Genomic DNA, 14,206 nt, shown 5'->3' on the forward strand with positions numbered 1-14,206 from the left:
CTAATCCATGTAACTAGATCAGTCAATTAATCAAGCATCCTCAAGCTATGTCGCATTTAACTTTTCCAGTGAAATAAATATGTCAGGTACCTTCCTTATTTTTATGATTTAAATCATAAGTGGTATTCTTCTTCCATGCTCCATTGAAGCCAAATAGCTTGAATTATTTAAGGGTTTATAATAGAGTATGATACTCAGATCTCAAACTGCAAGGGCATACAATCAAAATATTGATATTAGACTGCCTCCTGCAGCTGTTCGATCCAGTCAATTTCTCTTAAAATTTTCCTCTTCTGTGTTTTCTCACTGCTAATGCTTTCAGCTAGATCATTTGATTAATCCAGCATCCTCAAGCTATGTAGCATTTAAGTTCTCCAGTGAAATAGATCTGTCAGGTACCTTCCTCCTTTCTATGATTTACATCATAAGTGGTATTCTTCTTCCACGCTATAGTTAGGCCAAAATGCTGAAATTCTTCCAGGGTTTATAATAGCGCAAAAAATTGCATGATACTCAGATTTCAAACTGCAAGGGCATACAATCAAAATATTGATATTAGACTGCCTCCTGCAGCTGTTCGGTCCAGTCAACTTCTGTTAAAATGTTCCTCTTCTGTGTTGTCTCACTCCTAATGCTTTTAGCTAGATTAGTCTAATAATCCAGCGTCCTCAGGCTATGTAGCATCCAATTTCTCCGGTAAAATACATCGGTCAAGCACCTTTCTTATTTTTAGGAAATGCTGCATAAGTGCTCTTTTTCTTACACGCTTCATCAAGGCCAAAAAGCTGAAATTCTTCAAGGTTGGATTTTACCACAAAAATAAAATAAAAATCGCACGATACTCGGATTTTTAATTGCAAGGGCATACAATCAACATATTGACATTGATTAAAAGTGAAAAAGTAAGTTTACACGATAAATAGCAAAAAAAGTGTCACCACTGCTGTAAAAAACAATAGTAGCACATTCAAATTGTAAACCAGATGTAAACTTACTCTTTCACTTTGTATGGCCTCCTCCCCTCCAATTCCATACCAGTCCCCTCCAGATAAGTAGTAATTTTTGGCACATTTATTATTCCACTTGGAATGGATGACCAAAAATGTTACCACATTTATTAACATTTTAACAAAAACCTCAATCTTAGTATTTTTTTTAAACCGATAAAAACAGTTGGGCATTATGATTCTAAAAAAAATATTGAAGGAGAGTCTACTCACATGACCTAGGCTATTTCTTGACCTAAATGCCTGAGCAACTTCAATAACTGACCTCTTCCACCTTCTGTACCATGATTAATGCGACATAAAGCTGGTGTGTTTGTCATCTCAGAAACAAATCCAAAGCTTTCATTCTTGGAGTCCCATCAAACGCCAAAATATCACTTTAACCACTCTGCGACCGCCTAACGCAGGATTGCAGGTGGCAGAGTGGCTTCCTCATTCCTTGCTCACACCAGGTGGCATGATCTTGCCAGAATTGAGATTTGCAGGGAATGAGCGCTCGCTCGAGCACGCGTTCCCTGCTGTAAACAAAGCGGAGCTTCTTCATCAGCCTGGCAGTCACAATCGGAGCTGGTAAGCTGATTTAAAGACATAAACAGTTAATAAATATGTGTACAGTGCTGCAATCTAGTGCATCACTGTACAGAGGACAGCCCTGTCACTTAACTGTCCCCCCTAATGGCTGTAAAGATCGCAACAGCAATCAGAGACCACCCAAAGAAAGCTCTATTAGTGGGTAGAAAAGGAGGTAAAATTAATTTGGGTGCTAAGTTGTATGACTGAGCAATAAACCGTTAAAGTTGTAAAGTGTGGAAATGTAAACAATGGCCTAGTCACTGGGGGGGTATAAACATGTGTTCCTCAGGTGCTTAAAGGACCACTATCGTGAACATTGTAAAATTGAAAATACGTGTAAACACATACAGATAGGAAGTACATTTCTTCCAGAGTAAAATGAGCCCTTAATTACATTTCTCCTATATTGCTGTCACTTACAGTGGGTAGGAGAAATCTGGCAGAACCGACAGGTTTTGGACTAGCCCATCTCCTAGTGGTGGGTTGTTAAAAGCACTCAGGGAATGGCAGTTGCTCCGTCTAACTGCTTAAAAAGTGTGCAGCGAGCAGGGAGGCCAGAATCTTTATATAAATTATTTTTAAGAAGTGTTTTTAAAAGTTATAAAGGCCATGCTGAGAATCCCCCATGAAGAGATGGACTAGACCAAAACCTTTTGGTTCCGTCAAATTGTTACTACCTACTGTAAGTGACAGCAAGATGGGAGAAAAGTAATTTAGGGCTCATTTTCATCGGGGTAAAACGCACTTCTTATTTATAAGTGTTTACATGTATTTTACATTTTTAAATTCTCTGCGATAGTGGTCCTTTAAGAACCACAAAGAAATCATTTTTAAAATCCTTAAGTTAAAGTAAAACCTGCTTCCTGGGGGTCTTCTTTAGTTTTGTGGCCTGAGTAATGTACCTCGGGACAGGAAGAAAAAAAACCACACTAAAATTGATGACTTGGGCCACAGAACTGATCACGCATTTTTTTTTTTTTAAGTAAGAGTCTTTTGGTTAATCCAGTTGGCAAAAATTAAACATTTTGCCAACAGGATTGTAAGCCCGCCCACCAGCGACAAGGTAGACTCTCTTCGGGCGGGGCCTACACTACACTATGCTGGCCTACTCTTATTGGTGCTAGTCACCCTGAAAGCTAAATTGATGACTTGGGCCACAGAACTGATCACGCATTTTTTTTTAAGTAAGAGTCTTTTGGTTAGGGTTAAATAGCTAAACACGATAAATAGCTAAAACAGTGTCACCACTGCTGTAAAAAAAATTGAAGCACATTCAAATTCTAAACCAGGTGTACACTTACTCTTTCACTTTGTATGGCCTCCTCCTCCCCAATGCCATACCAGTCCTCTCCAGATAAGTAGTATTTTTTGGCACATTCATTATTCCACTTGGAATGGATGACCAAAAATGTTACCAGATTTATTAACATTTTAACGAAAACCTCAATCTTAGTATTTTTTTAAAACTTATAAAAACAGTTGGGCATTATAATTCTAAAAAAAATATTGAAGGAGAGTCTACTCACGTGACCTAGGCTATTTCTTGACCTAAATGCCTGAGCAACTTCAATAAGTGATCTCTTCCACCTTCTGTACCATGATTAATGCGACATTAAGCTGGTGTATTTGTCATCTCAGAAGCGAATCCAAAGCTTTCATTCTTGAAGTCCCATCAAACTCCAAAAAGAGGGAAGAAAAAAATGCATTGGTTCTTCTAATTGGTTGCCAAAGTTCAGAGACTTCCTCCTACAGCTGTTCCATCTAGTCAACCTCTCCTTAAAATGTTCTTCTCCTGTGTTGTCTCACTGCCAATGCTTTCAGCTAGATCAGTCGATTAATCCAGCATCCTCAACCTATGTAGCATTTAACTTCTCCAGTGAAATCTGTAAGGTACCTTCCTACTTTCTACGATTCACATCATAAGTAGTATTCTTCTTCCAAGTTCTATTGAGGCCAAAAAGCTTAAATTCTTCCAGGGTTTATAATAATGCAAAAAAAATAAAAAATCGCACAATACTAAGATTTCAAACTGCAAGGGCATACAATCAAAATATTGATATTAGACTGCCTCCTGCAGCTGTTCGATCCAGTCAACTTCTCTTAAAATGTTCCTCTACTTTGTTGTCTCACTGCTAATGCTTTCAGCTAGATTAGTCTAATAATCCAGCGTCCTCAAGCTATGTAGCATTTAACTTTTCCAGTGAAATAAATCTGTCAGGTACCTTCCTCCTTTTTTGTGATTTACATCATAAGTGGTATTCTTCTTCCACGCTCCATTTAGGCCAAAAAGCTTGAATTCTTCCATGGTTTATAATAGCGCAAAAAAAATTGTATGATACTCAGATTTCAAACTGCAAGGGCATACAATCAAAATATTGATATTAGACTGCCTCCTGCAGCTGTTTGATCCAGTCAACTTCTCTTAAAATGTTCCTCTTCTGTGTTGTCTCACTGCTAATGCTTTCAGCTAGATTAGTCTAATAATCCAGCGTCCTCAAGCTATGTAGCATTTAACTTTTCCAGTGAAATAAATCTGTCAGGTACCTTCCTCCTTTTTTGTGATTTACATCATAAGTGGTATTCTTCTTCCACGCTCCATTTAGGCCAAAAAGCTTGAATTCTTCCATGGTTTATAATAGCGCAAAAAAAATTGTATGATACTCAGATTTCAAACTGCAAGGGCATACAATCAAAATATTGATATTAGACTGCCTCCTGCAGCTGTTTGATCCAGTCAACTTCTCTTAAAATGTTCCTCTTCTGTGTTGTCTCACTGCTAATGCTTTCAGCTAGATCAGTCGATTAATTCAGCGTCCTCTAGCTATGTAGCATTTAACTTTTCCAGTGAAATAAATCTGTCAGGTACCTTCCTCCTTTTTGTGTTTTACGTCATAAGTGGTATTCTTCTTCCACGCTCCATTCAGGCCAAAAACTTGAATTCTTCCAGGGTATATAATAGCGCAAAAAAATCGTATGATACTCAGATTTCAAACTGCAAGGGCATACAATCAAAATATTGATATTAGACTGCCTCCTGCAGCTGTTTGATCCAGTCAACTTCTCTTAAAATGTTCCTCTTCTGTGTTGTCTCACTGCTAATGCTTTCAGCTAGATTAGTCTAATAATCCAGCGTCCTCAAGCTATGTAGCATTCAATTTCTTTGGTAAAATACATTGGTCAAGTACCTTCCTTATTTTTAGGAAATGCTGCATAAGTGCTCTTTTTCTTCCAAGCTTCATCAAGGCCAAAAAGCTGAAATTCTTCAAGGTTGGATTTTACCACAAAAATAAAATAAAAATCGCACGATACTCGGATTTTTAATTGCAAGGGCATACAATCAACATATTGACATTGATTAAAAGTGAAAAAGTAAGTTTACACGATAAATAGCAAAAACAGTGTCACCACTGCTGTAAAAAACAATAGTAGCACATTCAAATTGTAAACCAGATGTAAACTTACTCTTTCACTTTGTATGGCCTCCTCCCCTCCAATTCCATACCAGTCCCCTCCAGATAAGTAGTAATTTTTGGCACATTTATTATTCCACTTGGAATGGATGACCAAAAATGTTACCACATTTATTAACATTTTAACAAAAACCTCAATCTTAGTATTTTTTTTAAACCGATAAAAACAGTTGGGCATTATGATTCTAAAAAAAATATTGAAGGAGAGTCTACTCACATGACCTAGGCTATTTCTTGACCTAAATGCCTGAGCAACTTCAATAACTGACCTCTTCCACCTTCTGTACCATGATTAATGCGACATAAAGCTGGTGTGTTTGTCATCTCAGAAACAAATCCAAAGCTTTCATTCTTGGAGTCCCATCAAACGCCAAAATATCACTTTAACCACTCTGCGACCGCCTAACGCAGGATTGCAGGTGGCAGAGTGGCTTCCTCATTCCTTGCTCACGCCAGGTGGCATGATCTTGCCAGAATTGAGATTTGCAGGGAATGAGCGCTCGCTCGAGCACGCGTTCCCTGCTGTAAACAAAGCGGAGCTTCTTCATCAGCCTGGCAGTCACAATCGGAGCTGGTAAGCTGATTTAAAGACATAAACAGTTAATAAATATGTGTACAGTGCTGCAATCTAGTGCATCACTGTACAGAGGACAGCCCTGTCACTTAACTGCCCCCCCCTAATGGCTGTAAAGATCGCAACAGCAATCAGAGACCACCCAAAGAAAGCTCTATTAGTGGGTAGAAAAGGAGGTAAAATTAATTTGGGTGCTAAGTTGTATGACCGAGCAATAAACCGTTAAAGTTGTAAAGTGTGGAAATGTAAACAATGGCCTGGTCACTGGGGGGGTATAAACATGTGTTCCTCAGGTGCTTAAAGGACCACTATCGTGAACATTGTAAAATTGAAAATACGTGTAAACACATACAGATAGGAAGTACATTTCTTCCAGAGTAAAATGAGCCCTTAATTACATTTCTCCTATATTGCTGTCACTTACAGTGGGTAGGAGAAATCTGGCAGAACTGACAGGTTTTGGACTAGCCCATCTCCTAGTGGTGGGTTGTTAAAAGCACTCAGGGAATGGCAGTTGCTCCGTCTAACTGCTTAAAAAGTGTGCAGCGAGCAGGGAGGCCAGAATCTTTATATAAATTATTTTTAAGGAGTGTTTTTAAAAGTTATAAAGGCCATGCTGAGAATCCCCCATGAAGAGATGGACTAGACCAAAACCTTTTGGTTCCGTCAAATTGTTACTACCTACTGTAAGTGACAGCAAGATGGGAGAAAAGTAATTTAGGGCTCATTTTCATCGGGGTAAAACGCACTTCTTATTTGTAAGTGTTTACATGTATTTTACATTTTTAAATTCTCTGCGATAGTGGTCCTTTAAGAACCACAAAGAAATCATTTTTAAAATCCTTAAGTTAAAGTAAAACCTGCTTCCTGGAGGTTTTCTTTAGTTTTGTGGCCTGAGTAATGTACCTCGGGACAGGAAGAAAAAAAACCACACTAAAATTGATGACTTGGGCCACAGAACTGATCACGCATTTTTTTTTTTTAAGTAAGAGTCTTTTGGTTAATCCAGTTGGCAAAAATTAAACATTTTGCCAACAGGATTGTAAGCCCGCCCACCAGCGACAAGGTAGACTCTCTTCGGGCGGGGCCTACACTACACTATGCTGGCCTACTCTTATTGGTGCTAGTCACCCTGAAAGCTAAATTGATGACTTGGGCCACAGAACTGATCACGCATTTTTTTTTAAGTAAGAGTCTTTTGGTTAGGGTTAAATAGCTAAACACGATAAATAGCTAAAACAGTGTCACCACTGCTGTAAAAAAAATTGAAGCACATTCAAATTCTAAACCAGGTGTACACTTACTCTTTCACTTTGTATGGCTTCCTCCTCCCCAATGCCATACCAGTCCTCTCCAGATAAGTAGTATTTTTTGGCACATTCATTATTCCACTTGGAATGGATGACCAAAAATGTTACCAGATTTATTAACATTTTAACGAAAACCTCAATCTTAGTATTTTTTTTAAACTTATAAAAACAGTTGGGCATTATAATTCTAAAAAAAATATTGAAGGAGAGTCTACTCACGTGACCTAGGCTATTTCTTGACCTAAATGCCTGAGCAACTTCAATAAGTGATCTCTTCCACCTTCTGTACCATGATTAATGCGACATTAAGCTGGTGTATTTGTCATCTCAGAAGCGAATCCAAAGCTTTCATTCTTGAAGTCCCATCAAACTCCAAAAAGAGGGAAGAAAAAAATGCATTGGTTCTTCTAATTGGTTGCCAAAGTTCAGAGACTTCCTCCTACAGCTGTTCCATCTAGTCAACCTCTCCTTAAAATGTTCTTCTCCTGTGTTGTCTCACTGCCAATGCTTTCAGCTAGATCAGTCGATTAATCCAGCATCCTCAACCTATGTAGCATTTAACTTCTCCAGTGAAATCTGTAAGGTACCTTCCTACTTTCTACGATTCACATCATAAGTAGTATTCTTCTTCCAAGTTCTATTGAGGCCAAAAAGCTTAAATTCTTCCAGGGTTTATAATAATGCAAAAAAAATAAAAAATCGCACAATACTAAGATTTCAAACTGCAAGGGCATACAATCAAAATATTGATATTAGACTGCCTCCTGCAGCTGTTCGATCCAGTCAACTTCTCTTAAAATGTTCCTCTACTTTGTTGTCTCACTGCTAATGCTTTCAGCTAGATTAGTCTAATAATCCAGCGTCCTCAAGCTATGTAGCATTTAACTTTTCCAGTGAAATAAATCTGTCAGGTACCTTCCTCCTTTTTTGTGATTTACATCATAAGTGGTATTCTTCTTCCACGCTCCATTTAGGCCAAAAAGCTTGAATTCTTCCAGGGTTTATAATAGCGCAAAAAAAATTGTATGATACTCAGATTTCAAACTGCAAGGGCATACAATCAAAATATTGATATTAGACTGCCTCCTGCAGCTGTTTGATCCAGTCAACTTCTCTTAAAATGTTCCTCTTCTGTGTTGTCTCACTGCTAATGCTTTCAGCTAGATCAGTCGATTAATTCAGCGTCCTCTAGCTATGTAGCATTTAACTTTTCCAGTGAAATAAATTTGTCAGGTACCTTCCTCCTTTTTGTGTTTTACGTCATAAGTGGTATTCTTCTTCCACGCTCCATTCAGGCCAAAAACTTGAATTTTTCCAGGGTATATAATAGCGCAAAAAAATCGTATGATACTCAGATTTCAAACTGCAAGGGCATACAATCAAAATATTGATATTAGACTGCCTCCTGCAGCTGTTTGATCCAGTCAACTTCTCTTAAAATGTTCCTCTTCTGTGTTGTCTCACTGCTAATGCTTTCAGCTAGATTAGTCTAATAATCCAGCGTCCTCAAGCTATGTAGCATTCAATTTCTTTGGTAAAATACATTGGTCAAGTACCTTCCTTATTTTTAGGAAATGCTGCATAAGTGCTCTTTTTCTTCCACGCTTCATCAAGGCCAAAAAGCTGACATTCTTCAAGGTTGGATTTTACAGCAAAAAAACCGCACGGTACTCGGATTTCAAATTGCAAGGGCATACAATCAACATATTGACATTAATTAAAAGTGAAAAAGTAAGTTTACATGATAAATAGCTAAAACAGTGTCACCACTGCTGTAAAAAAGAATTGTAGCACAATCAAATTCTAAACCAGGTGTAAACTTACTCTTTCACTCTGTATGGCCTCCTCCTCCCCAATGCCATACCAGTCCTCTCCAGATAAGTAGTAATTTTTGGCACATTCATTATTCCACTTGGAATGGATGACCAAAAATTTTACCACATTTATTAACATTTTAACAAAAACATCAATCTTAGTTGTTTTTTTTTAACCGATAAAAACAGTTGGGAATTATAATTCTAAAAAAAATATTAAAGGAGAGTCTACTCACATGACCTAAGCTATTTCTTCACCTAAATGTCTGAGCAACTTCAATAACTGATCTCTTCCACCTTCTGTACCATGATTCATGTGACATAAAGCTGGTGTGTTTGTCATCTCAGAAGCGAATCCAAAGCTTTCATCCTTGGAGTCCCATCAAACTCAAAAAAAAGGGAAGAAAAATAATACAATACAATACAATAACATTTGTAAAGCGCTTTTCTCCCATAGGACTCAAAGCACAAAAATATGCATCCGTTCTTCTAATTGGTTGCCAAAGTTCAGAGATTTCCTCCTGCAGCTGTTCCATCTAGCCAACTTCTCCTTAAAATGTTTTTCTCCTGTGTTGTCTCACTACCAATGCTTTTAGCTAGATCAGTCTAATAATCCAGCGTCCTCAAGCTATGTGGCATTTAACTTCTCCAGTGAAATAAATCTGTTAGGTACCTTCTTTCTTTTTATGATTCATATCAGAAGTGGTATTCTTCTTCCATGCTCCATTGAGGCCAAAAAGCTGAAATTCATCCAGGGTTTATAATGACGCCAAACATCGCACGATACTTAGATTTTAAACTGCGAGGGCATACAATCAAAATATTGATATTAGACTACCTCCTGCAGCTGTTCAATCCAGTCAATGTCTCTTAAAATGCTCCTCTTCTGTGTAGTCTCATTGCTAATCCATGTAACTAGATCAGTCAATTAATCAAGCATCCTCAAGCTATGTAGCATTTAACTTTTCCAGTGAAATAAATATGTCAGGTACCTTCCTTCTTTTTATGATTTAAATCATAAGTGGTATTCTTCTTCCATGCTCCATTGAAGCCAAATAGTTTGAATTATTTAAGGGTTTATAATAGCGTAAAAATTAGTATGATACTCAGATCTCAAACTGCAAGGGCATACAATCAAAATATTGATATTAGACTGCCTCCTGCAGCTGTTCGATCCAGTCAATTTCTCTTAAAATTTTCCTCTTCTGTGTTGTCTCACTGCTAATGCTTTCAGCTAGATCATTTGATTAATCCAGCATCCTCAAGCTATGTAGCATTTAACTTCTCCAGTGAAATAGATCTGTCAGGTACCTTCCTCCTTTCTATGATTTACATCATAAGTGGTATTCTTCTTCCACGCTATAGTTAGGCCAAAATGCTGAAATTCTTCCAACGTTTATAATAGCGCAAAAAATTTCATATTTCAAACTGCAAGGGCATACAATCAAAATATTGATATTAGACTGCCTCCTGCAGCTGTTCGGTCCAGTCAACTTCTGTTAAAATGTTCCTCTTCTGTGTTGTCTCACTCCTAATGCTTTTAGCTAGATTAGTCTAATAATCCAGCGTCCTCAAGCTATGTAGCATTCAATTTCTCCGGTAAAATACATCGGTCAAGCACCTTCCTTACTTTTAGGAAATGCTGCATAAGTGCTCTTTTTCTTACACGCTTCATCAAGGCCAAAAAGCTGAAATTCTTCAAGGTTGGATTTTACCACAAAAATAAAATAAAAATCGCACGATACTCGGATTTTAAATTGCAAGGGCATACAATCAACATATTGACATTGATTAAAAGTGAAAAAGTAAGTTTACACGATAAATAGCAAAAACAGTGTCACCACTGCTGTAAAAAACAATAGTGGCACATTCAAATTGTAAACCAGATGTAAACTTACTCTTTCACTTTGTATGGCCTCCTCCCCTCCAATTCCATACCAGTCCCCTCCAGATAAGTAGTAATTTTTGGCACATTTATTATTCCACTTGGAATGGATGACCAAAAATGTTACCACATTTATTAACATTTTAAGAAAAACCTCAATCTTAGTATTTTTTTTAAACCGATAAAAACAGTTGGGCATTATGATTCTAAAAAAAATATTGAAGGAGAGTCTACTCACATGACCTAGGCTATTTCTTGACCTAAATGCCTGAGCAACTTCAATAACTGACCTCTTCCCCCTTCTGTACCATGATTAATGCGACATAAAGCTGGTGTGTTTGTCATCTCAGAAACAAATCCAAAGCTTTCATTCTTGGAGTCCCATCAAACGCCAAAATATCACTTTAACCACTCTGCGACCGCCTAACGCAGGATTGCAGGTGGCAGAGTGGCTTCCTCATTCCTTGCTCACGCCAGGTGGCATGATCTTGCCAGAATTGAGATTTGCAGGGAATGAGCGCTCGCTCGAGCACGCGTTCCCTGCTGTAAACAAAGCGGAGCTTCTTCATCAGCCTGGCAGTCACAATCGGAGCTGGTAAGCTGATTTAAAGACATAAACAGCTAATAAATATGTGTACAGTGCTGCAATCTAGTGCATCACTGTACAGAGGACAGCCCTGTCACTTAACTGCCCCCCCTAATGGCTGTAAAGATCGCAACAGCAATCAGAGACCACCCAAAGAAAGCTCTATTAGTGGGTAGAAAAGGAGGTAAAATTAATTTGGGTGCTAAGTTGTATGACTGAGCAATAAACCGTTAAAGTTGTAAAGTGTGGAAATGTAAACAATGGCCTGGTCACTGGGGGGGGTATAAACATGTGTTCCTCAGGTGCTTAAAGGACCACTATCGTGAACATTGTAAAATTTAAAATACGTGTAAACACATACAGATAGGAAGTACATTTCTTCCAGAGTAAAATGAGCCCTTAATTACATTTCTCCTATATTGCTGTCACTTACAGTGGGTAGGAGAAATCTGGCAGAACCGACAGGTTTTGGACTAGCCCATCTCCTAGTGGTGGGTTGTTAAAAGCACTCAGGGAATGGCAGTTGCTCCGTCTAACTGCTTAAAAAGTGTGCAGCGAGCAGGGAGGCCAGAATCTTTATATAAATTAGAAGAGATGGACTAGACCAAAACCTTTTGGTTCCGTCAAATTGTTACTACCTACTGTAAGTGACAGCAAGATGGGAGAAAAGTAATTTAGGGCTCATTTTCATCGGGGTAAAACGCACTTCTTATTTGTAAGTGTTTACATGTATTTTACATTTTTAAATTCTCTGCGATAGTGGTCCTTTAAGAACCACAAAGAAATCATTTTTAAAATCCTTAAGTTAAAGTAAAACCTGCTTCCTGGAGGTCTTCTTTAGTTTTGTGGCCTGAGTGATGTACCTCGGGACAGGAAGAAAAAAAAAACACACTAAAATTGATGACTTGGGCCACAGAACTGATCACGCATTTTTTTTTTTAAGTAAGAGTCTTTTGGTTAATCCAGTTGGCAAAAATTAAACATTTTGCCAACAGGATTGTAAGCCCGCCCACCAGCGACAAGGTAGACTCTCTTCGGGCGGGGCCTACACTACACTATGCTGGCCTACTCTTATTGGTGCTAGTCACCCTGAAAGCTAAATTGATGACTTGGGCCACAGAACTGATCACTCATTTTTTTTTTAAGTAAGAGTCTTTTGGTTAGGGTTAAATAGCTAAACATGATAAATAGCTAAAACAGTGTCACCACTGCTGTAAAAAAAATTGAAGCACATTCAAATTCTAAACCAGGTGTACACTTACTCTTTCACTTTGTATGGCCTCCTCCTCCCCAATGCCATACCAGTCCTCTCCAGATAAGTAGTAATTTTTGGCACATTCATTATTCCACTTGGAATGGATGACCAAAAATGTTACCAGATTTATTAACATTTTAACGAAAACCTCAATCTTAGTATTTTTTTTAAACTTATAAAAACAGTTGGGCATTATAATTCTAAAAAAAATATTGAAGGAGAGTCTACTCACGTGACCTAGGCTATTTCTTGACCTAAATGCCTGAGCAACTTCAATAAGTGATCTCTTCCACCTTCTGTACCATGATTAATGCGACATTAAGCTGGTGTGTTTGTCATCTCAGAAGCGAATCCAAAGCTTTCATTCTTGAAGTCCCATCAAACTCCAAAAAGAGGGAAGAAAAAAATGCATTGGTTCTTCTAATTGGTTGCCAAAGTTCAGAGACTTCCTCCTACAGCTGTTCCATCTAGTCAACCTCTCCTTAAAATGTTCTTCTCCTGTGTTGTCTCACTGCCAATGCTTTCAGCTAGATCAGTCGATTAATCCAGCATCCTCAACCTATGTAGCATTTAACTTCTCCAGTAAAATCTGTAAGGTACCTTCCTACTTTCTACGATTCACATCATAAGTAGTATTCTTCTTCCAAGCTCTATTGAGGCCAAAAAGCTTAAATTCTTTCAGGGTTTATAATAATGCAAAAAAAATAAAAAATCGCACAATACTAAGATTTGAAACTGCAAGGGCATACAATCAAAATATTGATATTAGACTGCCTCCTGCAGCTGTTCGATCCAGTCAACTTCTCTTAAAATGTTCCTCTACTTTGTTGTCTCACTGCTAATGCTTTCAGCTAGATTAGTGTAATAATCCAGCGTCCTCAAGCTATGTAGCATTTAACTTTTCCAGTGAAATAAATCTGTCAGGTACCTTCCTCCTTTTTTGTGATTTACATCATAAGTGGTATTCTTCTTCCACGCTCCATTTAGGCCAAAAAGCTTGAATTCTTCCAGGGTTTATAATAGCGCAAAAAAAATCGTATGATACTCAGATTTCAAACTGCAAGGGCATACAATCAAAATAATGATATTAGACTGCCTCCTGCAGCTGTTCGGTCCAGTCAACTTCTGTTAAAATGTTCCTCCTTTGTGTTGTCTCACTCCTAATGCTTTTTGCTAGATTAGTCTAATAGTCCAGCGTCCTCAAGCTATGTAGCATTCAATTTCTCCGGTAAAATACATCGGTCAAGCACCTTCCTTATTTTTAGGAAATGCTGCATAAGTGCTCTTTTTCTTCCACGCTTTATCAAGGCCAAAAAGCTGAAATTCTTCAAGGTTGGATTTTACCGCAAAAATAAAATAAAAATCGCACGATACTCGGATTTTAAATTGCAAGGACATACAATCAACGTATTGACATTAATTAAAAGTGAAAAAGTAAGTTTACACGATAAATAGCAAAAACAGTGTCACCACTGCTGTAAAAAACAATAGTAGCACATTCAAATTGTAAACCAGATGTAAACTTACTCTTTCACTTTGTATGGCCTCCCCCCCCCCATTTCAATACCAGTTCCCTCCAGATAAGTAGTAATTTTTGGCACATTTATTATTCCACTTGGAATGGATGACCAAAAATGTTACCACATTTATTAACATTTTAACAAAAACCTCAAGCTTAGTATTTTTTTTTAAACCGATAAAAACAGTTGGGCATTATGATTCTAAAAAAAAT

Source organism: Hyperolius riggenbachi, chromosome 2, assembly GCF_040937935.1.
Source record: "Hyperolius riggenbachi isolate aHypRig1 chromosome 2, aHypRig1.pri, whole genome shotgun sequence".
NCBI classification, from domain to species: Eukaryota; Metazoa; Chordata; class Amphibia; order Anura; family Hyperoliidae; genus Hyperolius; species Hyperolius riggenbachi.